Source organism: Augochlora pura, chromosome 11 (genome assembly GCF_028453695.1).
Source record: "Augochlora pura isolate Apur16 chromosome 11, APUR_v2.2.1, whole genome shotgun sequence".
Classification (NCBI taxonomy): domain Eukaryota; kingdom Metazoa; phylum Arthropoda; class Insecta; order Hymenoptera; family Halictidae; genus Augochlora; species Augochlora pura.
Window position 1 is genome coordinate 15,230,862 of NC_135782.1, and position 25,185 is coordinate 15,256,046.

The 25,185-nt window shown below is 41.3% G+C and overlaps 1 protein-coding gene across 1 annotated transcript in view; it reads left to right on the forward strand.

The window, feature by feature from the left end:
- Positions 1 to 25,185, forward strand: part of LOC144477173 (uncharacterized) — a 390,171-nt gene that overhangs the window by 29,797 nt on the left and 335,189 nt on the right. The window contains exon 2 of the mRNA XM_078194663.1: positions 6,683 to 6,757. The gene's annotated coding sequence lies outside the window, so the exon portion shown is untranslated. The remainder of the gene's footprint in view (positions 1 to 6,682; positions 6,758 to 25,185) is intronic.

Below are 25,185 nucleotides of genomic sequence, written 5' to 3' on the forward strand. Positions count from 1 at the left end.
CCCGGCCAGCAACACGGTGACGTGAATGCTATCGCCGTAGCACCGCTCGCTCATTTTCGAGCCGATCAATTTTCCAGAACGGCGTTACCGGCATCGACGCGCCCAGTCAGCGGAGACCGCCTCCTCACGGCGCAAACTGTCTTAACTGCTTCTTGCCTGGGTCCGTATTCAGGAGAGATTGCAATCGTTTCGTTTAATTTTCGATCCCTGATACCAAGTTGCATGTGGAGTCTGCTTTGGGGATTGGTGGTGTAGGGGTGAGGAGATCTGGAGTATAGGACAATTTCTGACTTTATATGACTATTATATATGATCGACACTTTCTATGACTATTATGTAACTATTTTTTTATGAACTATAGTCCAATGAATGATAAAGGAATATTTCTTTGAAGGAAGTATAGACGTACCTGTGAAGCTTGTTATTTATCCCAAGCCTAGGCCTAGTCTATCCCAAAGCCAGCTCTGATTCAGATGCCTAAGGTTTAAGATACTCTTAACAGCAACACATGTAAGCATCTTCTACCCCAAATTCTTTTGCACCATGGAACAATGTCCACTCCCCTGCCATGTGCAGTATTAAATGTACAGGAAGGAGGATTCAAGCATTGTTCTTCCAAATTTTTCTTCAACAAAATATATCTCGAGTCCAGAAAAATTCTTCTGCGAGTACACGCTATAGTCAACATCAAGATCAAGGAATTTTTCTCTTAAGAAAGTACAGACGTGTCTGTGAAGCTTGTTACTGAATCCAGACCTAACCCAAGCCAATCTTAAAAGAAGCTTAGCTGCAGTTACCTAAAACCTACACACCCTTGACTGCAACATGTGACAGAATCTTCTACGCCAAACCTTTTTACACCATGTAACAATGTACACACCTCAGCCATGTGTATCGAACGTACACAATTCAAGCCATACTCTTCTTCTTATATTTCCACCAAATTCTTCTTCATCATAATAGTCCTCCATCATCATCCTCCTCCAAATGAGAACAATGTTCAGCTTAAACAGTTTCCGAAACAATCGAGTTACAGTATAATAAGGTGGCAGTAATTGGGACATCTACCCGTCAACAAGGCGAGTTCCGATCGATGGTACACAGGACCAGTCGAGGATCCCTCAAAATCGGGGGTTGTGCGTGAAATGAGCATTTCTGTTGGCTCGCTGAGCCGAGAAACGAAACAACCCCTTGTTCACGGGGACGGGGACCGGAAAGGGGGGCTGGGGGTTGAGGGCGAATAATTCGGTGACCTCAACGGAACGCGCGGTAATCCTTGGTGTCGGGTCGCGCGACGACGACTGCGAAAAAAGGGTTAGAGAAGAAGAATCCAGGGAGAAAGGGTACGGTAAACGAAGCGAGGAAGATCCGGCCTCGTATAAAGACGGGATTATAATAAGCCGGGCCGCGTTACCAAATTGTTTCGTTCGCTATTAATAGCGGAGAGGGAGTGCGCCTCCCATAGTTCGTCTTCTGCCGGCTAAACGGGGCACGCGGCACCCCTTTCGACACGCGGCGATTGTTATCGCTGGCTCGGGTGTCGCTTCAACCCCTTCTCTCTTCTCTTCGGTTTGTTTTACTCGGCTCTGTTCCCGGTCATAATAGCTGACCGGTTTTCATCTTCTTAATGCCTCTCTCGGCCGTCGACCCCCTCCAAGGCCCTGACCTCTCAAAGGAAACAAACCGCCTTTGATACACTCCGCGAGAACGCCTGTAATTGAATTCGACCGGCTGTGCCGTTCAGAGGCATCCGGTTCGCGCTCTTTTTACTTTATGCTTTAGGGTAAACTCCAACCGGTTGCAACAAGGTTACGATGGGGGCCATAAATGTTACAATTTGAGAAATCTTTGTATTCTATTATGATTATTACATTTATGTTATGTGTTATGTATTATTATAAAAATTACTCATAAATAAAAACAAAACCGTCAAATTGGCTATATTTACTTACAAAAATCGTTCTATTATATTATGATTATTAGAACAATTTAAAAATACAAATAAAATACAACAGATATAAAATAAAATAATATAATAGGCTTGCACAACAATTATTTTTCAGATCCTCAGAGATCTCATGTCCCACGAACGATTTTCCCGCGGTTCGTTGCAACTACTACAGCGTTTCGTCAAATATAATATTACCGTCGAACGTGACAGGTGTGTTCGAACCGACATCCATCTCGCATCGGTCCGTATGACACACTCCGTCATTTTGTAACGCGTCACCTGTCAAACCCTCGCCGCGAAATATGGTAATTACGAAACGCACGGCGACACGGCGTTCGTTTAACAGAGTCCGTATCCGGTAGCAAACAGCATCTACACAGCGGTACACCCGGTATATATATGTCGGGTGGCCCCACACGTCGTAGAACCGGAATCGACTTCGCCGACAGCCACGCCGTAATCCTTCTATTAATTAGATCGTTAATTATATGGTAGCAATCAAGCGGTCGATCTGTTTTTAGATAGCCGCCGATTCCGCCGCCGATAGACGATTAATAATTAAATTATTTAATTAACCGGGGCTGACTGTTGGACCGACCGGAGGGGGGACGACGCAATTAGTCGGACCCGGTGTGTTACACAGCTACATCCGCCGGTGCGACGGATCCTATCAATCAACGACCAAACGCGCGATGTCCAATTTGCTCTTGTATGAGAACGTCGCTGGCTCGCGCGAACGAACGTCAATCTTTCGCTAACCGCTCGCAAGAATCACGGGAAGCACGGGAAAGACATAAAAATACCCCAATTAAGTTGTTACGTACGGAGATTACTCCCGACGTTTTTTCTGCTCCTTCTTGAGGGTTTACGCTAGCTAACGTCGGCCGGGAGCGCGACTCCGCGATCATAATATAAATGTTTAGTCTTCTGACGAACCCCAGCCTAAGGGCTGGGACCACCTGTTTCCGAGTCACTGTATCATCCGCGGTGTAGGCCCCCACGATTCAAACATCAGAAATGTTTAGTCTTCGAACGGACGCCAGTTTAAAGGCTGGGACCACATGTCACTGTATCATCCGCGGGATGATCTGGTCACGTAGGCCCAGTCCCCACCACCAAATATTCTAGTTCAGCCGAATATAAAAGGAACAAGATTTTTCTTCTCATCGCGAATCTTACACTACACTTACGCACTTGTAATAGATTGAAGTTGTTAGATTATATTAGTTTTTACTTTCAACTCAGTGTACAAGTTATTTCATTTCCATTTCCCAGTTCGAGTCAGTTGTTGGTAACGATTCCACAAAGATACACCTTTGCCGCTCGAGGTGTATCTATTAATATTTCTTTCAAAGTTACGAGGCAAATATAACCTCCGGCCACGTGTGCAGTGCCCCTCGGCTCGTAACAAAGTAGACGCGTTTTCTATTTGAGAGAGTATTTATTATACGGCAGCGTCCGCAAATGATTGACAGAAATATAATCCAAGTCGTAGGTAACGAAGGAATTAACATTACAACACTAATACATTTTTCACAAAGTCTTGCGTTCTAAGTGACATAAAGGGAAATCCTTCTCGTAATCATTATTATTTTACAAAACAAAGCTCTATGCAACTTTTGAACAAGATCGGAGCACAAAAGTTTTGAAGGTTACTAAAGGTCAATTCTTTTTAGCACATTTTTAAGCTTCAACGTCAACGCCAAAAAAAATCGTTCTCGCAAACAAGTTTATTTTATACAGAAACAATGTTTGCAACTTTTCGTCACAATTGGGTGTAAAAAATTTTCGATCCCTTTCTATGTTAAGGGCCAATGACGGAGGTTGTACTAAACTCGAGGTATTACGGTGCGTTAAGGAGAAAATAAATCTGTCGTTTCCAGACCGGATAAAGCCGGACGGTTTAAAATTCTCAACAAAGCCGTCTCTCTTTTCGCCGGGTAATTCCATCGTCGTATCGAACCGTCAAAGGCGCTCGGATTTTCGCGATACTTATCGCTTATCTCCGTCCGGTGGCTACAGGAGGCAGGGGGTGGAGGTAGGCAGCGGGACGTATCAGCCGGCAATCCATTAGCGTAGATCCCACGCGTGACCACGGACGAGATCGTGTGGTCGGGCCAGGAATCATGGCTTGATCCAGAATCCTGAACGTTCTGGTTTCCGCCGCGGCCAGTCATACCCCGGCCGTCGGTGTCCTACACCCCTCGACCCCCCTGGGACTGTTCAAATATTTAAGGTGCGGGAATATGATAGCTATCGCAAAAATCGAGGCACCGGCTGCCGCGCCGATCATCCCAGAACGTGCTGTCGAGTATGACGGTGCGCTGAAACGGTACTAAGTCGATTGCCAAGGAGATCGAGTCGAAACGAAGTCGTCGAAAATGGTCTCCTATGAGGAGCATTGCTCCCTTGAAGTTGACTATGATGGTCAATTGTTCCTCATGGTGCAACTGGGACGTGGTTAATTTAAATTATGATAGTGCTGATGAGTCCATCTGACATCCTTTTGTCTGATGTCATAGGAATCAGAGTTTTGGAATTTTTTTATAATAACCATTTCTTATATGCAACGTTAAGAATTTTTGAGGAATGTAGACTAAGATGGTTGTTGAGTTGAGACCCCCCTGGTCACTTGTTCCCCATTTAGCGACGCCTTAGAGATGCTTCTTGCTGTAACATAACCTAGACCTCAGCACACGTGGCATAATTTTGGTTTTTATTTTCTGCGACACTGGGGCCTATGAAAAATCTGAGATAAATTGGTAACCCTTTTCAGATTGGTAACAGTGCTATAAAAATTCTTTGAGAAGTTGGTAGCACTGCTTTTAGTAATATTGTCCTAATACAGAATTAAAGTCAATTCTTGGATTTTTATATTTAGTAACCACAGCGTGCAATAGAAAAATCTGAAAAAATTCTCCGTCATGTGGATACGTCATCCAAAATAGCCTAAATTTTTTCAGACTTATAGCTCGACAATTTAAGCTGCAGGGTTGAACTTTTTGAACAGTGGGGCGAAGCTTTTCGCGCATGCGACAGGAAAAAGAGGTAGCGATTAAGATGATTACGATGCGACGCGCTCGAGTAACCCGCGTAACCATGAATAATGCAGGGGGGACAAAGACGGGGCCCCGATGCCATGATCGATCAAGTAGCACGCTAAACGGAATGCGAACGAGAAGCGAGGGAGCAGGATGTGTAACAATGGCGAGGCAGCCGACACGCGCTCGCAAAACCAGCAGGTGCTCCGATTCGACGCGCAGCTTGATTTAGCACACAATCCGGCATACTCGAGGCTTGTCGAGCGAATGTAACCTTTTCGCAGCTCCGGGCAAGGGGAAGAGAGGGTGGGGAGCTCCGAAGTTTACTCGTTCCTGACAGGAACTATTCGGAACCCGACGTTCGATTGTGCCTGCCGCGTTAGCCCCGCTGTTTTAGTTCCGATCCACGGGCCGAATTCGGGACGCGGATGCTATTCGTCAATAGAGGATCCTGAACTGGGACAGGAACCGTCTCCCGTAGACCCCTAAATTAAAAGTTGGACAGCGAGAGCCTAGATTCGTCGTCCATCTTCCTATCTACCCCTTCCCCCTCCCCTCCCACAGATCGGAGGAATCTGGTTCCGACGATTTTCAATCCCAGCGGAATGCCGGGATCTAAGAACAGCTTCTGGATCACCTGAAGTTAGAACTATAGTGCTAGGACATTGGCGCATTCTTGGCTAATCGTAGAAAGAACTGGTCCTGGATGTTTAAATCCGAGGAATCTCTTTTAATTTTAAGAGCGACGTTCAATTTTGTTTTTTAATAATTTGAGAGATACCATTTGCTAAATTGGTAGTCTATCTAGTCTTAATGAAAGGTGTACCAAGCCTAGGACTTTTAAGGTTATGTAACTTTCAGAGTTCGTGAAGCAAGGTGTCCTTGGGATTTTTTTTTTGGAAATACTAATAGAGCGATAATTATATGGTTTGGGGGCTTACTTGTGCTTAGTTTTGGATATCTGAATTAATTTTTTATTCTAAGAGTACAAAAAGGTGGGTGAGTGGACAGCCACAACTAAGAGTATATAAAGAGTATAGAAAGTACAGTGTACATAATATTATAGGACCAATTCGCATTATGTTTGACTGAATCCCACATCACTTCTCAGTTCTCTAGGACAGTTAATCAGCCCCAATGAATCTCACTAAACCTTTTCTTCCATTCCTTAAACATTCTCCTTTATCTTCCACCATGTACCTATAAAAGAAGTAGCATCACAAGATATCAACGCTCGACATAGAAGTATTACCATCGTCGCGAACGAAACGTAAATCCGACCGTCTATTAATGCCACCATCTACAAAGGAAAAACGACGGTCGGTCGCGCGAGGGGGAGGGAGGGTTTCCCACGGGTGAAACACGTAACGCGCGCGTGGGCGGGCCATTGAAATCCCCCCGCTCGCGAACACATCGGCCGCGCAACAGGGCCAATCCCTGCTAGATTACTTTTCAAGTATCTCAATAGAACTAGTTTAGCCGACTGCTTATGGCTTGTTTGCCGCCGGCCTGAACGTGGAGCCCCCCCCCCCCCCCCCCCCAATCTCCTCTCCCCGTCGATGCGGTTCGCGTCGAATCGTCGGGTTTGGAGCGCTTTCGTTATTATAGTTCGCGGCCCGTACAACCGGAAGCGTTTGCGCCGCGCTCTTTCTTCTTCTCAACCTTTACGCTGTTTGTTTTTCTGTTTCAGTGTAGTTGCGGCTTCCGGCGAGAAACAGCCATCCAGAAGATCGTCCCGCGTGCGAGTCAGTTCGTCGTCAGACAGGTGAGGGCCTCTGCGCTTGAGTTACCCGCGATACTCGTCGCGATAGTCATCGTAACAGTCGTCGCAACAGTCGCGAGAAATGGGAAGTCAAGGGTAATTCCTAGGGAATTAGGGTATCTGGGTCACAGAAATTATTTATTTTTTTTTAGTAAAATGCGTCAATTTTTTATATCAGTTATTGTCACACCACGTGACTGAGTCCCTCGTATACCAGTGTGCATAGGAATATTAGGAATATTAAACAATTACCAATTAAGTAAAATAAACATTTAAGAGTGTTTGATTGAAGCACCTAGATATAGAAGCTTTACTCTTATACATACCATTCACTTGTTGTGAAAGATATGTTTTGCCATAATTTAAATTATAATCTCAAGACTAATAATACTCTTAATAACTAAAGTATGAAATAATTAAATTAACATATGGAGAACGGGGGTTTCGTTAAGTATATTGCAATGTTACAAACGTCACTTGTCTTTCTACCTATGACATTTTAATCAAATTGATTAGAATGCGGTGAATTACTAGAGAAATTAGAGTATAGAGAACGTCGCTTCGCTACTATATTTAGAGTCAACGCTGTGTAGCAGAGAAATGAGTTACGTTGCTGGAAATGTTACATCGTCCCTCTGATTGACACTGATATTTCAGTCAACTGAACGGAAACGTGAAGTTATAGCTAAATAAATACAGAAATAGGAGAACGAGGAGTGGGATCCCATAAATATAGCGCTGTCTTATGCATTTATAAAGATGAAGGATGAATTCCTAATTTACTGAAGTTCTGGTTTCATTAATAAAAATAGTGCAAGGCTATAGAGTCATTAAATCCATTGAAACTCTATAGATTTACAGCTCTGGTCTTCTCATTTCCAAAAATATAGCAGTAGAGTCGACGCAGTAGAGTCGAGACACCATTAGTTCCATAGATCTTATAGATATAGACCATATAGATCTTCCATTATCTTATGTCAATTTAAGTTTTGACAAATTAAAATTAGTTTTTGTTAAGTTAAAGTTGGCTACCATCAGAAGAACACGCGTTCCTTCTTAATAAACTTACAGAGACTTGTAGAGAACGTAATGCTGTTGATAGAAGGTTCAAGCTAGCCGCCCCACGTGATCATAACAACAGGGATAGGGAGCTCATGCTAGATGTAAGGTGATTAGAGCATGATAGTGGAAATTGTATGACTATGCTAATCGATGAATTAGAGGACGTCAGTGGGGATATAGCAACCTTATGCTATGCGCTAGATCTGAGTATTGTAATGAGGGTAGGGAGTTGATGCTATTTGGTTGATCTGAGTTTTGTAATGGGGATAGTGGACTTATGCTACTTACTGTATACTGTATTGGTGAGACGGTAGCAGAGAAGTAGCAGGCTTATGCTAGTCGATATATTGAAGACCACTATATTAGGCTATCGGACTCATGCTAGCCAACTCATTATATGACGGCATCCTGAGTGACAGCAGACTCATGCTAGTCAATGTATTACAAGCAGATATTGGAAAACTGACCTTATGCTAGCCAGTGTAGTGTAGGAGGAACAGTGAGTACTAGGCTCATCGAACTAGTTAGTGCATTACAGGGCTATAACTAGACAACAGACTCATTCTAGTAGTCATAATGAAGACCACTATTAGGCCATTGGACTCGTGCTAGTCAACTTATTGTACAGTGGTGTCCTGAGTAACAGTCTTGTCTTAAGCAAGGGACCTAAGCATGACTTTGCATTATAGGGTCCTATAACATCAGGATCCTATCTGGGTTATATATCGTCTCATCATCATGATATATAAAACATCAGCTCCAACATATAGACCAAATCACAAATCACAAACACCCACATAAACCATGGATCATCAACCCAACACCTCCCACAATTCCACGAAGTCCCTTCAGCATCCACACACCTTGCATCTACACCTTCCCTTACACCATACAGACCCCAAATCACAAACACCCTCGTAAACCATAGATCACCAATCCAACACCTCCCACAATTCCACAAAGTCCTTTCAGCATCCACACACCTTGCACCTACACCTTCCCTTACACCTTCCCAAACACCATGCATCCATTAAAAGTCAGGATCTCGCATCCATTAAAACGTCACTAGAGGTGGCACGCAGCTCGCAGAAGCCAGCGAAAAATATTCCATCGAAGACGAATCGATGAACGTCGTCCATATACGCGGGTTCGAGGGGGGGGGGGGGGGGGGATGAATAGAGCAAACGATGGAAATCGAATCCCTTGGGCAAACTGGTCGCAGCCGATTAAGGTCGTGGAGAGCCCGAGGAGCGGCTATCCCTCTCCGGTCATCGGTCCGAAAGTCGGCGAGCCGGGCCGAACAAAAGCTCGGATCGCCGGCGGCGGCGGCGGTTGGCGAAATTCGGCGCTAAACTATTTAAAAACAGTGGCAGTTGGTACTTTGTCCCGGGGACAGGTTTGAAAGCGGGAACGGGACAAAGGCTGTGTGATCCAATAGAGTCCTTCTGGTAGCCGAGCACTCTGCTGGCAGCGGTATCTTCGCGAAATCAACGAGATTACCTAGAACGGGACCAGGGTTCTGGCCATCTGTTCGGCGCCCCGATTCGCCGGCCACTCCTCGGGGTAGTCGATTAACCCTTTTGCACTGTAATAATGAGTGTCAGATATGTGATGAAGGTTCCACGAAGGACTGCTAAATTAATAAATTATTAATTTCTTGTAAATTGAAACTGAGTTGAATTCTTCTGTTATGAAAGTCTAGAAAGGGAAGTAGATGAAGACAATGCAAGATATAAAAATTACCTGGTCCTTTTAACCCTTTGTACTATTTTCTACATATGTAGCTACAAGGATGAGCACTATTTATATTGTAATAATTTTTTAGTAGGAAAAGGAACAATAGTTATTCTGTTTGGCTATGCTTACTTAAATGTACACAGATTGGTCCTATTAACCCCTTGTCTTTTAACCCTTTGAACTATTTTCTTCATAATTGCAAGGATAATCCCTTTTTCTACTGTAATAATTTCTTAGAAGGAAGAGGAACAATATTTATTCCATCAGTCTACGTTTACTTAAATGTCTATATTTATTTAAATGTAGACAGATTGGTCCTATTAACGCTTTGCCTATCAACCCCTTGTACTATTCCCTTCATAGCTACAAAAATAATCACTTTTTCTATCATAATAATTTCTCGGAATTAAAAGTAACAATATTTATTCCATCTGTCCGCATTTCCCTAAATGGTTAAATACTGAAGTACTTAATGACCCGTTATCACAGTGGAAAGGGTTTGGCCCAGCATCGCGACGATTATTAGCGGCACGCGAAACGGATAACGTCGTTATCAGGACGATTATCGGATCTCTCGTAGTGTTCGAGGCGATTAAAAAAAAAAGAAAAAATAGAAGAAGGGAAGCGGCAAAGCGAGAGAGAGAGAGAGAGAGAGAGAGAGAGAAAGGAGCAGAGACTGCAAGTAATTTCCAGGGGACACGGCAGTTTCGATAATTAAAATTTCCCATGCGCCGTTTGACCGATCGCTCGCGATAATCCAATCTCGGCCGCGATTTGCATCGCTCCTCTCCCCCTCACCACTCCACGGCTCGTTGATATTCCGTTCGGACGACGTTGCTTCTAATAATACGGCTCCCTCGCGAAAATCTAGTTACGAAGAATAACGCGCGATGGCTTCGAATCGATGGTATGCGCCCCGCTGGTTGCACCCGATGCGGCACCCCTCCTCTCCTCCCTCTCCCTGCCGACCCCCGCGGCTTCTCTGGAACTCTTTAGCGGCACAGGGGTTGTCCGAGAGATGAACCGATTCGCGATCCTTATCGATCTGTAACGGTTGTTTCGCCATCCGGAATCGTTGCCCGCGTTCGTTGCTTTTCGGCGGTCATTTGCTTCATATTAACATCCCCTAACCACTTCGGGGATGCTGACACATGTGCTGTGAGATGCGATAGCATTCGGATTATGGTGGTGGACGCAATGGATTTTTAAATGTTGGGATGAAGGTGGTTTTAATATTGAATATTATTTAATAATATTGGATAACGTGGATTTATTTTTTTAGACATTGGTATCATTTGTTTATCAGAGAAGGGGTGAGATAATTATTGGAAAAATTGTTCTTGGGTGGAGGGATTGAATACGTTGCTGGCGCAATGGATTTTTAAAATGTTGTGCTAAACGTGGTTTTAATATTGGGCTATATGATTTGGTTTTATTTTTTTTTAGATGTTGGTCTTGTTAGTTTATTAGAAGAGGGGTGAGATAATTTTTGGAGAAATTGTTATTGGGTGGAGGGATAGTGAATGGGTCTTTTTGGAGTGTTTTAGTTGGGTTTATAGAGGTGAATAATGTCTCTATAATTTATTTTAGTATTAGCTGTGTTTTATCAAGGTTTTATTAAAGTTATGTCAAGTTAATGTCAAGTTTCTGTCAACATTAGGTTGAGTTTACGTCAGTTGATTCAAGGAAAAAGGTAATAGGTGACTCTGATCTTTTTTAACTGTCTTAGCTAAGTTTATTAACTTAAACGATGCGTTATATTCAAGTTATATCAAAGTTAAGCCAAGTTAAAGTAAAATTTATGCTGATGTTATAATTTTGGAGGAGCAAAATTAGTTGCAGGAACAAAGAGATAGGGAATTCTGAATAACACGTCATAGAAAAGTTATATCTAGGTTATGTCAAGTTTATGTCCAGCTTATTTTAAGGTTATGTCAATTGCTCAGAGCTACAAAGTTAATATAAATTTTATTGACATACTCATACATTTCCTACAGAATTTACCATCTTATTATCAGTAACTTCTCATCTCTAAAATTTGCCACCCTCGCTCCATTGAATATTAATATAAAATATACTTAAGCCATATCAAGTCTATAACGTCAACGCTACAATAGTCATCAACACATTGACATCGCATCACATAAAACAGATCACCTTTTCAACGGTAAAAAATTTTGTCTTAAAAATAATCCTTCCCTAAGCATTTAGCATTGTTATCGACTATACGAATGTAAAACAGTATACCTGCCAATTAAGTTACAAATACGGGCATAGCCCGTAATACGATGATCGGGTCAAATATGAATATTAGCGGCGGCGTCCTAATTAATTTAATAATAAACCATTAAATTTTCGCACCTCAATCGTAGGTTAAAAAGTTTAAACTAACCTAAATCGTAGGTTAAGGGGTTAAGGAACCCGCGGGCGGCAGTAAATTCTTTCGATCGGTTCCTGGAGCACGGTCGGTGTGGCTGGCCGCACGTGGACGCAATTCTGCGGCGCATTCGCGCAAACACAAATTGAAACCGGCGAAACCGGGAGAGAGCGTCCGATTGTTATTCATGCGATATACGGGTTTATGGTCGGCCGGCGGCGGCAGCGGGGGGACATATATTTCGGGACCGGTTACAAGGGGACATTAAAACTGCGGATCGATTAAACGCGGCCAATTAAAACTTAATAGCTTCGAATTAAGCTCCATAAAAGCCGAGGAGCGAGATTTTTTTTTATCAGCCGCTTTCACCCCACCCCACGTCCCCTCGCGCGCTTTTCCCTCATTCTTTCCCCACTACCTACCCACCCACTACTACCTCTCTCCATCTCCTCCCACACGCGCCTTCTTTTTTTTCCTCATTCTTCCCCCACTACCTCCTCCCTCTTTGGTATTTGAAATGGGGTTTCGTAGTGTTTCATAGCATAACGTAGTATTTGAATTGGTATGTCGTAGTATTTCATAGTATATCATAGTATTTCATAATATTACATTGTATTTCAGAGCATTCCATAGTATTTCAGACCATTCCATAGTATTTCATAGTATTTCGTAGTATTTCGTATAATTTCACAGTATTTCGTGGTATTAAATAGTATTTCAGAGCATTACATGGTATTTTATAGCATTCCATGGTATTTTATAGCATCCCATAGTATTTGATAGCATTCCATAGTATTTTATAGCAATCTATAGTATTTGTTGTAATTCCATAATATTTTATAGCATTCCATAGTATTTCATAGTATTTTGTAGCATTCCATAGTATTTGATAGCATTCCATAGTATTTCATAGCATTCCATAGTGTCTCATAGTATTTTATAGCATTCCAGAGTATTTTATATCATTTCACAGTATTTCATAGTATTACATAGTACCTCACAGTATTTTATAGCATTCTATAGTATTGTCATCATTTCATAGTACCTCATAGCATTCCACAGCATTCCATAGTATTTCCCAGCACCTCCCAGCATTCCACAGTACCCTATAGCACCTAAAACACTATCTCAAATATTTCCTCTCTAAATACACACCGTACCCCAAGTCACGGGCTTCTGCAAAGTATCGGCGCCGCTAAAAAGCGAACCATCCGGCGCGGTCGCGCACGTCGGCCGGTTTATTATGATATTTCAAGGCCCGTCCGACAAATCACGTGGTTCATTTTCCCGGTTATCGTGCACCGTAGCGGTTCTCCCAGGCCGATAAGTCGGCCGGTTATCGCGCGTCCTGGTTCTGGTTTCGGAAAAAATTTCCACGTCGCCGGTTGCGCGACGGAACGAGGACGTCGGGCCAACGGTGTCATGGCGCACGCACATACACGCACACAAACGTCGGACGTTGCACGCCGTCGCGTTATCGCGCGCGGGATCGCGATACAGTTTCGCGGAGGTGGCCGTCGCGCGGCGATCAGGAGATACGTGCCGCCATAAAGCTTGCGTTATCTTAACGTTATTGCATATGACGGACGTGTTGCCGCGGTCCTCGCGCCACCGCAAACTGCGACAGATGCGCCAGCTTCCTGCAGATATTGTCCGACCCGTGAGCACTGCCAAACGACGGGACATTAATAGAATATTGATAAACAAAGGCGAGATTCGAACCGTTCCCACGAAATTGCAACGCCAATGTTACCGATACAATTTAATCCCGAGATCCTCTCATTTGAATACCAGCTCGATACGACGTTCCGGCGACGTACAGACTTCTTTGTGTGCCTGCTTGCACTCTATAGTATAGTTCAGTAAAGGAAATTTTATTTAATTCTTAATAGGATTGGAAATAAAATGGTGAACATGTGATCAAGATTTCGAGTACCATCTTTACAATATTTTGGGTACCAACTTCACAATATTTCAGGTACCAACTTCACAATATTTCGTGTACCATCTTTACAGGGTTTCGGGTATCATCGTTAGAAGATTTCTGGTACCCACTTTGCAAGGTTTCGGGTACCAACCTCGCAACAATTTGAGTTCCAACTTCACAATATTTCGGGTACCATCTTTACAAGATTTCTGGTATTATTTTTGCAAGATTTGTGGTACCAACTTTTCAAGGTTTCAGGTACCACCTTAACAAGTTTTTGGGTACCAAGGTCATAAGTTTTCTGGAGTTTTGTTTACAAGGTTCCAAGTACCAACTTCGTAAGGCTACGAGTACCAACTTCACAAACTTTTAGGTACCTACCCGACACTACCCGAAACACAAGTAGCTACTAATCTCTACCTCTGACAATACTTCAGGTCTCGACTCAGAGTACCTGTCTTAGAGCATCGCTCCTAGAGTACCTATCCTGGCACTAGATACCTGAAAATTGCCAACTCCAAATAAAACTTACCCCCTTTCCCTAAAATACCAGGTATCCATCTCCAGTACTTAAATTTTCCCAACAACCATCTCACCCTCAGAACAAGTATCACATGGTGAGGATTCGACCAAAAGCCGGTTTTACTACAGGCCGTTTTTGGCCATTAAGATAGTCCTTGCAGACTGTGGGAGGGGGTGTAATTGAAAGAGAGTCGCCGACTGGTTCGGCTTGCAAAGCACTGCGCCGGGATCGTGGCCGAATAATTGAATCCCTGCAGGAAGAAGCAGGCAGGGGAGGAAGAGTAGGAGTAGGTGGAGGAATAGGAAGATGGGTAGAGAGAGGAACTAAATTTCGTTGGCAATTCGAGCCACGCCACGAAGCGAGTTCAGGACAGCGATGCCCGCGCTCGGCTCGTCATCGAGAATCAGAGGTTGCGGCATGGCGCGACGGATCGAAACGCTAGAACAACTGAAGCGAGACAGGACCGCGGGGAGACGATTTCTAACGCGAGGAGATCGCGAGGCAACGGGGCGGCCGGGAAGAGGAGCGTTTGGTGATAGCTCGGGAGCCACAGGGATAAGCAGAGAGGGCCTGGGGAGGGTTGCGGGGCTGACGGGGATAGAACAGGATGAAACAGAGGCACGATCTCTCGCCTCCGTAAGCGCTTCTGTCAACTGTATGTTCGCCGCTGGGCTCCGCGGTGCATCCGCATTGCTCACACGCTGCAGGGCCCCTTCATGCCTCGGAGTCGTAGCCACGACGCGCGGGGCTGTGTGTTCGCGGTACATGCCGTTTGTCACCATTCAAGACGCTGACGCCGAATGCCGCGCGAGCTTCGAGCAACCCCCCGCCACCCCCGCGCCGACGCCAAACACGGGATTCCCACTTCGCCGTGGGGATCGTCGGCCGAGAGAGAGAGGACGTCAACGGCGGGAAAGTCCTCGATACACGGGGCCGCGCTCTCGCTTCACCCCCGACCCCCGCTTACCAACCTCGACGATTGCCAGATGGACTCGCCTAACGCGCCGCATTCGATTCGAACGACGACCGCAAACCGCGCGCTTCGTTGTGACGGAGAATTGCGTTCCCGTGGCCGGCGATCGTTAACCCGACGACTGCCGACACTTGGCCCGATGATGACCTCGATGATGGCAAGACCGCGTGCTTTCGGGTACCCTGAACCGGTTCCATTGGTCCAGGTTAGTTGTCTAGGGATTTTTTAGTCTAGACAGACGGATGTAGTGCAATATGGGTATGGTGGTGGTGGGGCTTTGTGTCAGGGGGGGGGGGGAGGGCTGATGGGAGCTGTGGATGGATACCTGAGAGGTTAGGCTCTGGTTGAGACAGGTACTTTTTTGGGCCGGGTCAGGTACTTCTTTGGGTTCTAGTTGGGTTAGGCACTTTTGAGGATTGGGGACGGATCGGGTACTTTTTGGGTTTGGTCAGGTTAGGTACTTTTCCGGGTTGGGATCACGTGTGGTACTTTTTAGGGTTCTAGTCGGTTTAGATGCTTCTTGAGGTTGGGGACAGATTTTATACTTTTTGGGTTGCGGTTGAGTCAGGTACTCTTTTGGACTCAGGAAGGTTCGGGTACTTTTTGGGATTCGTTTTGGATCGGCTACTTTTTCGAGTTCGGGTCGGGTCAGATATTTATCTCGGGTTCAAGACGAATTTGCTACTTTCTAGGGTTCAAGTCTACTTTCTAGGGTTTAGATTAAATAGGGTATTTTTCTAGGGTTCGGTCTGACTCTACTCTCAAAACACTCAACTTTAAATATTCATAACAACTAACATATTCATCGAATTCATTTGCAATCCCTATAGACTATACCAAAATAAATTACACAAAGATTATCGACTTACAAAAGTCGTCTTTTCCGTCAAACGTCATCGATTTCGTCAAACCGGATCCCTATGTGATAATCCAAAGTTTAAGTTGCCTCGCGTGCGTGTGTCTCTGTGTGGACACAGACGATAGCAGGCAAAAGAGGCGACTCGGGGCAGGAGAAGATACAGCGCATACATAGAGATAGAATGAGAGAGAGAGAGAGAGAGAGAGAGAGAATGAGTGAGTGAGAGAAGGACCACATAGCACAGTACAGCCCCGAAGTATAGTCTCAACTCGACTCGAGCGGCTGAATCGATCCGCGAGCCTTCCCCTGCACGCTATCTTCCTCCAAGCCTCTCCGCCCCTCCTTTCTCCCTCTTTCTCTGCGGCTCCAGAACCAACGTCGACTACTTGCCACCCCTCTTTCTCTTTCTCGAGCTACGACCACGGTCGCTTTTCCACTCGCTGCTCTCTGCCTCTACTTCCTCCTTCTTCTTCTTCCTCTTCATCTTCTTCTTCTTCTATCTAGAACTTCTCACCCTCCTTTCTCGTACTACGCCACCCTAGCCACCCTTTCTTCTTCTCCCTCGACGCTCACCCCCATCGACCAACCTGGTCACGCGAACCTTTCAAAAATGCCTGGCCCACGCTCTTCCACCCCCGTACACGTGTCCGACACCCCGTGGTTGTTATAAACAATGTCGAAATTGTCGTTACGTATTAATTAGAATTATCTGTTCCAGTGATTTTTGTTTATTTTTGGTATATTTGTTATAAGTATTAATTATAAGGTGTGTTTGGTATTATAAATTATATTGAAATATTAATTATATTGTATATTGTAGGGTGTAGATTATATTATATATTGTACTATGTATATTACATGTTATTATATATTAGTAGTAATATTATAATATTGTGCGTATATTAAATATTAATAAATGATAATTTTTATGTTCAATTTTTATTCGAATGCTTTTGGGTTATTATTAGTACATTAAATATTATTAGCATTATGATATATATTATATATTATCTACTATACCTTATACTATAGCTTATACAATATAGATTCTATTAGAACATATATTACAACTATTATAACATTACAAATACATTAAATATTAATAAATAGAAATAAAGTACATAAAATATCAAAATATTATTAAATCTACTATAATTATTTTATCCACTAAACGAAGTAAAAATAAATTGCTTCTGTCAACAATTTAAACAATTTACAAATACTGTAACAATATAAATTACAAACACAACAAACAAAAAAATTGTTAACCGTATTACAATTAACAAGAAAAATATAATAAAGAGAACAATGGCAAGGCTGTTATCGTGGTCAAGGTAAAGTTATTAATTATTAATCACCACGTGTTACAAAGGTGTACACACACCGGAGCACATCAGGCCCTGGTAGCCCAGTGATCATAATGTACCGGGCAAAGTGCTCGGATTAAGGAAAAGTCTCAGGAGAGCATTTTAGTAGCTGGATTCGTTTTAACGGTGGGGGGGGGGGGGCGGGGCAGTTAATGGCCAGTTCATTGAATTTTTAGTAATTCTGAGTGCCTTTGACTGAGCGGGACTAGCAATTTCCCAATGCAGTTAAATTTCTGTGAAGGGCGATTTCCGACGGGACATCGAGAAATATCTCTCTCTCTGACGCGCGCGACCATCATGAATCGCGACTTTTGGTCCCAAAACCTAATGTTTTTCCCAATATATTATATTAACATTCTGCTCGACGTTTATATTATCATTAATAATATATAATTGTTATTTTTAACGAATCAGCGTTCTTGCCATAAATAATAATTTGTTTTAAACAGTTATTTATGGGGGAAATATTAATTTGTTGCAAATAACAATTATGCATGACAAGTGTTTTTATTTATTATGAATAATAATTATATGTGACAAGAATGATCCTTCGTTGCAAATGACAATTATTTATGACGAGAATGTTAATTTGTTGCAAATGATAATTATCATATCTTAGTTAATTTTATATTATATATTATATTATATAGACAATTTATTTGCAAAATAAAAGATTGCAAGACAGATATGTACACAGCAATTTTTCCTTTAACAATTCTATGTATTATATAGTTATTAAATAACTTTCTATCTTGTAAAAATAAATTAACAATTGTAAGATATTTAATAATTATTTTATCAGTTTTCGCTTAACAAAAATTGTAGTATATAATATCAGTATTTTCTAATTTATGTATAGGATATGTTAAATATTGTAGCTCAATTAAAATAAAAATTGGAGCATAGTTAATAATTATTAAATTATAAATATAAATATCTTTTACATGTAAATTAATAAATGCTGCAATTATGTACTCCAATTCTTATAAAAAAAGAACAGATTTCACAAAATCGACATTTTGACCAGAAAAAAGGGATTTCAGACCACTGTGGTATCGAGAGATCTCAGATAGGGGAAAATCGGCTGGGCGACACACACCGGCTCTCGAGAGTCTCTCGCGCTGAATATCGACTTCTCGAACCGGGTAGCATTCGGCGGGAGGGGGGTGAGGCGTAGAGCGGGGCGGCGAACCCGTCGGGCTGCTGTCTAGCAGAATTTATAAGAACGCGGGGCTGGCCCGTCGGTGTGCGTGCGCACAGAGAGATACCGTTGCCGAAGAATGGATGAGGTATGCCGGGCGCGGAAGGGGCTTTTTATTAATCGGCAGGCATCCGACGAAACATCCGTCTCGTCCCAATATTTTCGGCGTGGAATATTTCTCCGAGAACGACGACGATTCTTCCGTGTCACTTCGGCCTCCGCCGATAGATTTCAGGATTCCCTTTTCGATCCGTGGCGCCGTAGCCCCGGCCAAGCACACATTTTGAATTCCCGGTTCGCCCAAACAGAATGCCCGGCGCGATTATTGCCGATTAGGCGCGCCGCCGCGCACGAATTTCGCGGACGGTTGTGCTTCGTAACCGTCGGGATGTTTAACACGTTGGCGGCAGTGACGTGGCTCAAAATACTGACATAACCTCGAAGCTTAGCTGAAATAACTGAAACTAGACGATTTTCTATCTTTTGTGGAATATAATAGGAGTATAATTATTTGGTCACCCGGTATATTAGTTTTAGAAACTTCTCTGAACTTTGGATATTTTAGTACTGGTTTTTGGTTACGTGGTATGTTAACTAACAGTATTGCCAGATGTTGTGGCTGATATTTTAATGTATTTCTTACGGCGTTGCCTGATCGCGTAGCTGATGCATTAATGTGTTATTTACAGCGTTGTCAGATGTTTTAGATGGTATGGTAATGTATTAGTTATAGTGTTACTAGATGTTCTAGCTAATATGTTGGTATGATACTGACAGTGTTGCTAGATGTTCTAGTTATCATGTTGGTATGATACTCACAATGTTACTAGATGTTCTAGCTCACATGTTGGTATGACACTTACAGTGTTGACAAATGCTTTACTTAATGCACGGGCGTGTTACTTGCAGTGTTACCACATGTTCTACATAACATATTAACGTATCACATGCAGTGTTGCCAACTGTTCTAGTTAATGCATTAACTGACGAATATTAAATCCAATTAATTGTCTGTAAATCTGTAAATTTATTAAATTTAAAAAGTGAATGGGAATAAAAGAATTGAATATTAAAGCCTTTCAATAGTCTGCAAATTTATTAAATTTAAAAAATAATGAGTTTAACAAAATTGAATAATAAAATTAATCAATAGTCTGTAAATTTATGAAATCTAAAAAATTAATTGGATTAGAAAAATCGAATATTAAAGCTAGTTAATAGCCTGAAATTTAATAAATTTAAAAAATTGATGGGATTAGAAAAATTTAATATTAAAGCTAATCAGTAGTCTGTAAATTTATTAAACTTAAAAAATTAATGGGATTAAAAGAATTAAATATTAAAGTTTTGCAATTGTCTGAAAACTCATTAAATTTAGAAAATTAATGGGATTAAAAAGGATTGAATATTAAAGCCAATTAATAATCTGAAAATTCAACACATTAACAGCAAAACAAAATAATAACAATTAAAAAACATTAACAAGATAAAAACCGTCTAAAGCCATCAATAAATCATTCTTAATTAATTAAAATGATTCAAGGAAGACTGAGCTAAGTCCAACAATCCCGTCTGTATAAATTCACGTAGATCCTTATGGTGACAGCGGGAAAAATTCTCAAAGGAGGTACGCTAGCGCGCACCGTGGCGCGTATGAAAATTGACGTCGTACGGGGCCGTATTTAGGTGATTTCATTAAGCTGAGACGCCCCGCGTATTACTGTTCTCCTCTGTCGCCGGAGATATATATATTCTTACAGGGCTGCGCGAGCTTTTTCCTTAAGCATTTCTTTTGTGCCGGCAAGACTCCATTTACGCGATTATCAGCCGTGTAAAAGAAAAACCACGCGGGACGAATACACGCGCGCACAAGCGCGAGCCGAGTAGAGAGTATTATCATTAGACCGCGCGGGACTTTATGCGTTTACGGAACAGAATTACGGAACGAATAAATTTATCATCGTTCTGACCGGAAACGCGAGACGCTTAGCAAAATCGTAATCTCCTTAAGGGACGAAATCAATTTCCGTTTTATCCGCTGCAAGCTTTTGTTTCTCACTGTTTCTTGAATAAGAACCGGTAACATAAATTGTTTCCATTATTAATGCAGTATAATAACTCGCTGTCGATGATTAATGGAGTGTGAATTTTATGGATTAATAGCAACCATCGCGAAGCAATTATTCAATAATTATTTAATGCAGGAAATTATTAAAAAGAAAAATTCCATCAAAGCAGACGATTTTTATTTTGCATATAAATTGTTTAATAAAAAAGAAATTTTTATGCAATAGAACAGAGGTAATCGTGAACTATATTCACAATTTTTATATTTTTTATATTTTTATATTATTAAGTTTTTGAGCTTGCAATAAATTTAATTATATATAATAGATACCTGCAAAATTAAAGGCAATATTGAAATATTATTATAAATTATTGTGTCTTGAAATTATTATCATGTGACATCATAAATATTTTTATAGGGGCCTAAAATAATTTTTAGTTATTACTAATAAATAATTTTTAAATAACTTTAATTTTAAATAATTATTAATCCAAGCGAAGAGTTTTATGCAAAGAAATACACATTTCTAAAATAAATTTAAATTCGATTAAAAAATAATTTCCACTATTTGTATAAATAATATTATAAAATATAACATAATGTACAATTTGAAAGCAAGACGATCTAAATTATAATAAATAACGCACGACCGGCGACGAATGGAATGGGAGTCCTGCGCAAAGGGTAGGAGCCTGGGCGAATTAATTTGATCCGCGAATAAAATTCCATTGTTCCGCGGAAGAGGAAAACGAAGGAGGATGAATATTGGATAAGATAATAGTTTATGAAGCATATTACACGGGGTAGTTAATCCGTGGAAAGTTCTGCCCCGGGGAAACGTTTGTACGCCTGGCGTAATATCATTTAAGGAGCGGGGGATCCGACTTTATTCGAATCTCGGCTGATCCGCGCAACCAGTCAAGATTACGCGGGGAAGGACAAGAAGAGGATGTGTAACTCTTTTTTCCATTTATTTTCCCTTTTTTTGTCCTCCTCCTCCACTCCCCCCCTTCCCCGGTTTCTCGTGAGCTCGCCGAGGTTTTTACACGGTCGCACTTTCCGAGGCTGCTGCAGTGCGGCTTGGTAGTTCGGTTAATAAGATGGCCCGGGACTTACTTGCGAAAGAAAAATTGCGCTCGTCCTAAGTTGAACCTGTTGGAAGAATCTATACGGCTCATATGGTATTCTCTTTCGGACACCTAGCCCCCAGCGACTTTGCGAAGTTTCAAATTAACCTTAGACTATGACTTCGTTTCTTCCGCGCTGCCGGCTTCTTCCCGTCCTGCTTCTGGGTATACTTTCTGCTCTGTCTATGGTAGTGTGCTCCCCCCACTTTTTCTCTTTTCTTCTCTTTTGCTCCATCTTTCTTTCTCTTTTAATCTGGAAGTCTGCTTCTGCTTATTTCTCTTACAACAGTCTCGGATGTCCTATGAACATCCTATAGATGTTGTACAAAAGTCTTGCATTACATAACTGGATGTTTGAAAGACGTCTCGGATGTCCTATGAACGTCCTGCTGTGAAAGACGTCTCGAAATAGATATCTTTGTAAAGACGTCACTAAATAGGGTACTTGAAGACGTTTCGTGACTTACGTCTTTAAGATCATTATTATATATTTGAGTATTAAGATGAGGTCTATCTCTTTCTGGACGTCTTTAATACGTCTTGTTCTAAGCGTTAAAATAACATTTGTATGGGGATATCATTGAAACATCTTCGATATATGTTATTTCGGACGTCAAAACGATATTTCGATGGTGATGGTGGTGAAGTCTGAAAGTAGACGTATTAAAGACGTCAGAAAACAGACGTTTTATAGTCTGAAAGTAGACGCATTGAAGACGTCTTCAAGACACCGCCATACAAACATCGTTTTAATGTCTAAAATTAGACGTATTAAGGATGTCTTAACGACATCACCATACAAATGGCGTTTTAACATCTGAAATTAGAGATATCAAAAACATCTTAAAGACATTACCATCCAAATGTCGTTTTAACTTCTGATATAAATAAAGGACGTAACCTAACCAAAAATAGACGTAACCTAACCAAAAAATGGACTTAACCTAACAACAAAACAAACGTAAACTAACCAAAAAATGGATGTAACCAAACAAAAAAATGGATGTAACCAAACAAAAAAATGGATGTAACCAAACAAAAAAATGGACGTAACCTAACCAAGAAATGGAAGTAAACTGCTCGAAGAACAGAAATCTGTCCTACGACTGTTCACTATTCTTTTTCGTTTCTCCTCTCTCTCCCTCTCTCTTTCTCACTCTCTCTCTCTCTCTCTTGTCTCTCTCTATGTCCCCATCACTGCATCTCTCCCGTTTTCTCTCACCCTTTGGTGTCTCGATCTGCATGAAATGAAGGAGAGTATAGCGAATGGAGGGCAAAGAGCAGGAGAAAGCCTGAGAGAGAAAAAGAGAATGAGAGAGAGAGAGAGAGGGGGAGAGGGAGAGAGAGAGATGGAGGGCACGGATTAAAATTTTCTTCAGTCATTTTAGAAGGTTTAATCCCTCTTTAACTGCGAGCGGAAAAGTCCTCCACGATTCCATGTTAGTTAGTTATTACCGCGCGCGCCGACAAATATTTGAATATTTCCCGTTCGCGGCGCTTCCGATTGTTTGCCAATCGGGAGCAAAAAATCCCGGTGATTCCCCCGATGATCCCTACGGATCGCCAATCTCTGGGATAGTCGTTTCCACGTCCTACGTATGGAATATGTGAATGGGAAAAAATTCGGTAATTACGGAGAATTGGAAAATTATTCTAGTCATGGGAGGAATTTTTTAGGTTAGAATAGATATTATTAGAACAAATTAAAATAGAATAAAATAGAATAGAATTGAATTGAATTTTTATATAATTGAATTTTTATATTTATTCGTGTGAATTAAATAAATTTATATGAACTTAATTAATATTAGAATGATCGAATAAAAATTAATTTAAAAGGTTAGATGTACATAAAACAGGTTTAGGTTGGTCGAATGCAAAATGACTGTAGATTGGTTGAACGTAGAATAACTTTAGATTGGTTGTATGTAAAATAAGGTTTACATGTATGGGTGGAATATAAAATAGGATTAGATCGGTTGAATGCAAAACAAGATTAGAACGTTTGAATACAAAATAAGGTTAGGTCGGTTGAATACGAAATAAGGTTAGGTCGGACAAGTATAAAATACGGTTAAATCGGTTGAATACGAAGAAGATTGCACTAGGCGACATTTCATGTAACATGTGTTATACAAGATATAAATAATCAAACTTTATTAATCAATTAAAGAGAGTATGCTAAATAAATTAAATAAATTTTTTAGTTATTGGATACTTGTAAGTCGACTTTAAGCCTATACCTTATTTTGCATACTTCATTTATAAAAGTTAGATTTATGTGTTAATGAAATATTTACAGTGTTGCCAGACGTAGCAAATCGGTGGGCTACAAAAATACTTAAACTGTTGCCACATATTATAGTAAAGAATATAGTTTCCATGTAGCTTGTATTTATTTTAAATGACGCAGATCAGTATTGAAGTGGTTAAAATTGTCATAAACCTAGACCTAACCTAAAATTAACAGAGATTTAACTTACAGTAAATTGGATTTCTTTTCTCTAAAATTCCAACGTCTAAAGTCTCAAATTCATTGCAATTTTAAAAAATTGAGATTACTATACATAATTAATATATATATAATTAATAATATATGACTAACAATAGAGTTATAATGTAATATTAATACATTGTAACTATATTACCAACCTGTTAATCGTGCCAAAAATGTCCCAATGACTAAAATCATTTCAAAGTATGTCGAAGAGATCAGAAAAATTCGGCGATAGGGAGAGGGATCGCCAGGCGGGGGAAGAGAGGATCAAAATCATGGATGGACTCGCAGATGGGATAATAGGCGGGTTTACACCGGGTGCATAATGACTGGAACGACTGAATATCGCCACTATAGGCGGCCGTATATGTTTATGGGACAATCGATGATATATGGACATCATAGAGACGTCCCTTTACGCGACGAACGGCCCGATCGCGTCGTATTGCACTCGAGCTGTCCGGCTCGTTCCGAGCTCATCAACGCTCCTACGATATACTGTATTGCACGGTTAAATTTACATCGTCTCTCACAAATTTTAATTCTGAGCTATTCTCAATTTATTTTAATAATTGTATTATCAACATGTAGCTGAGATTCTTCGGATTAAAATGAGACCAAACACGGCATTATTCTGATCAATTTAGGGTATTACCGGATTAATCAATGCTCAATCTACAAGGTGGGCGAAATAATTTGATCACCTCGAATAT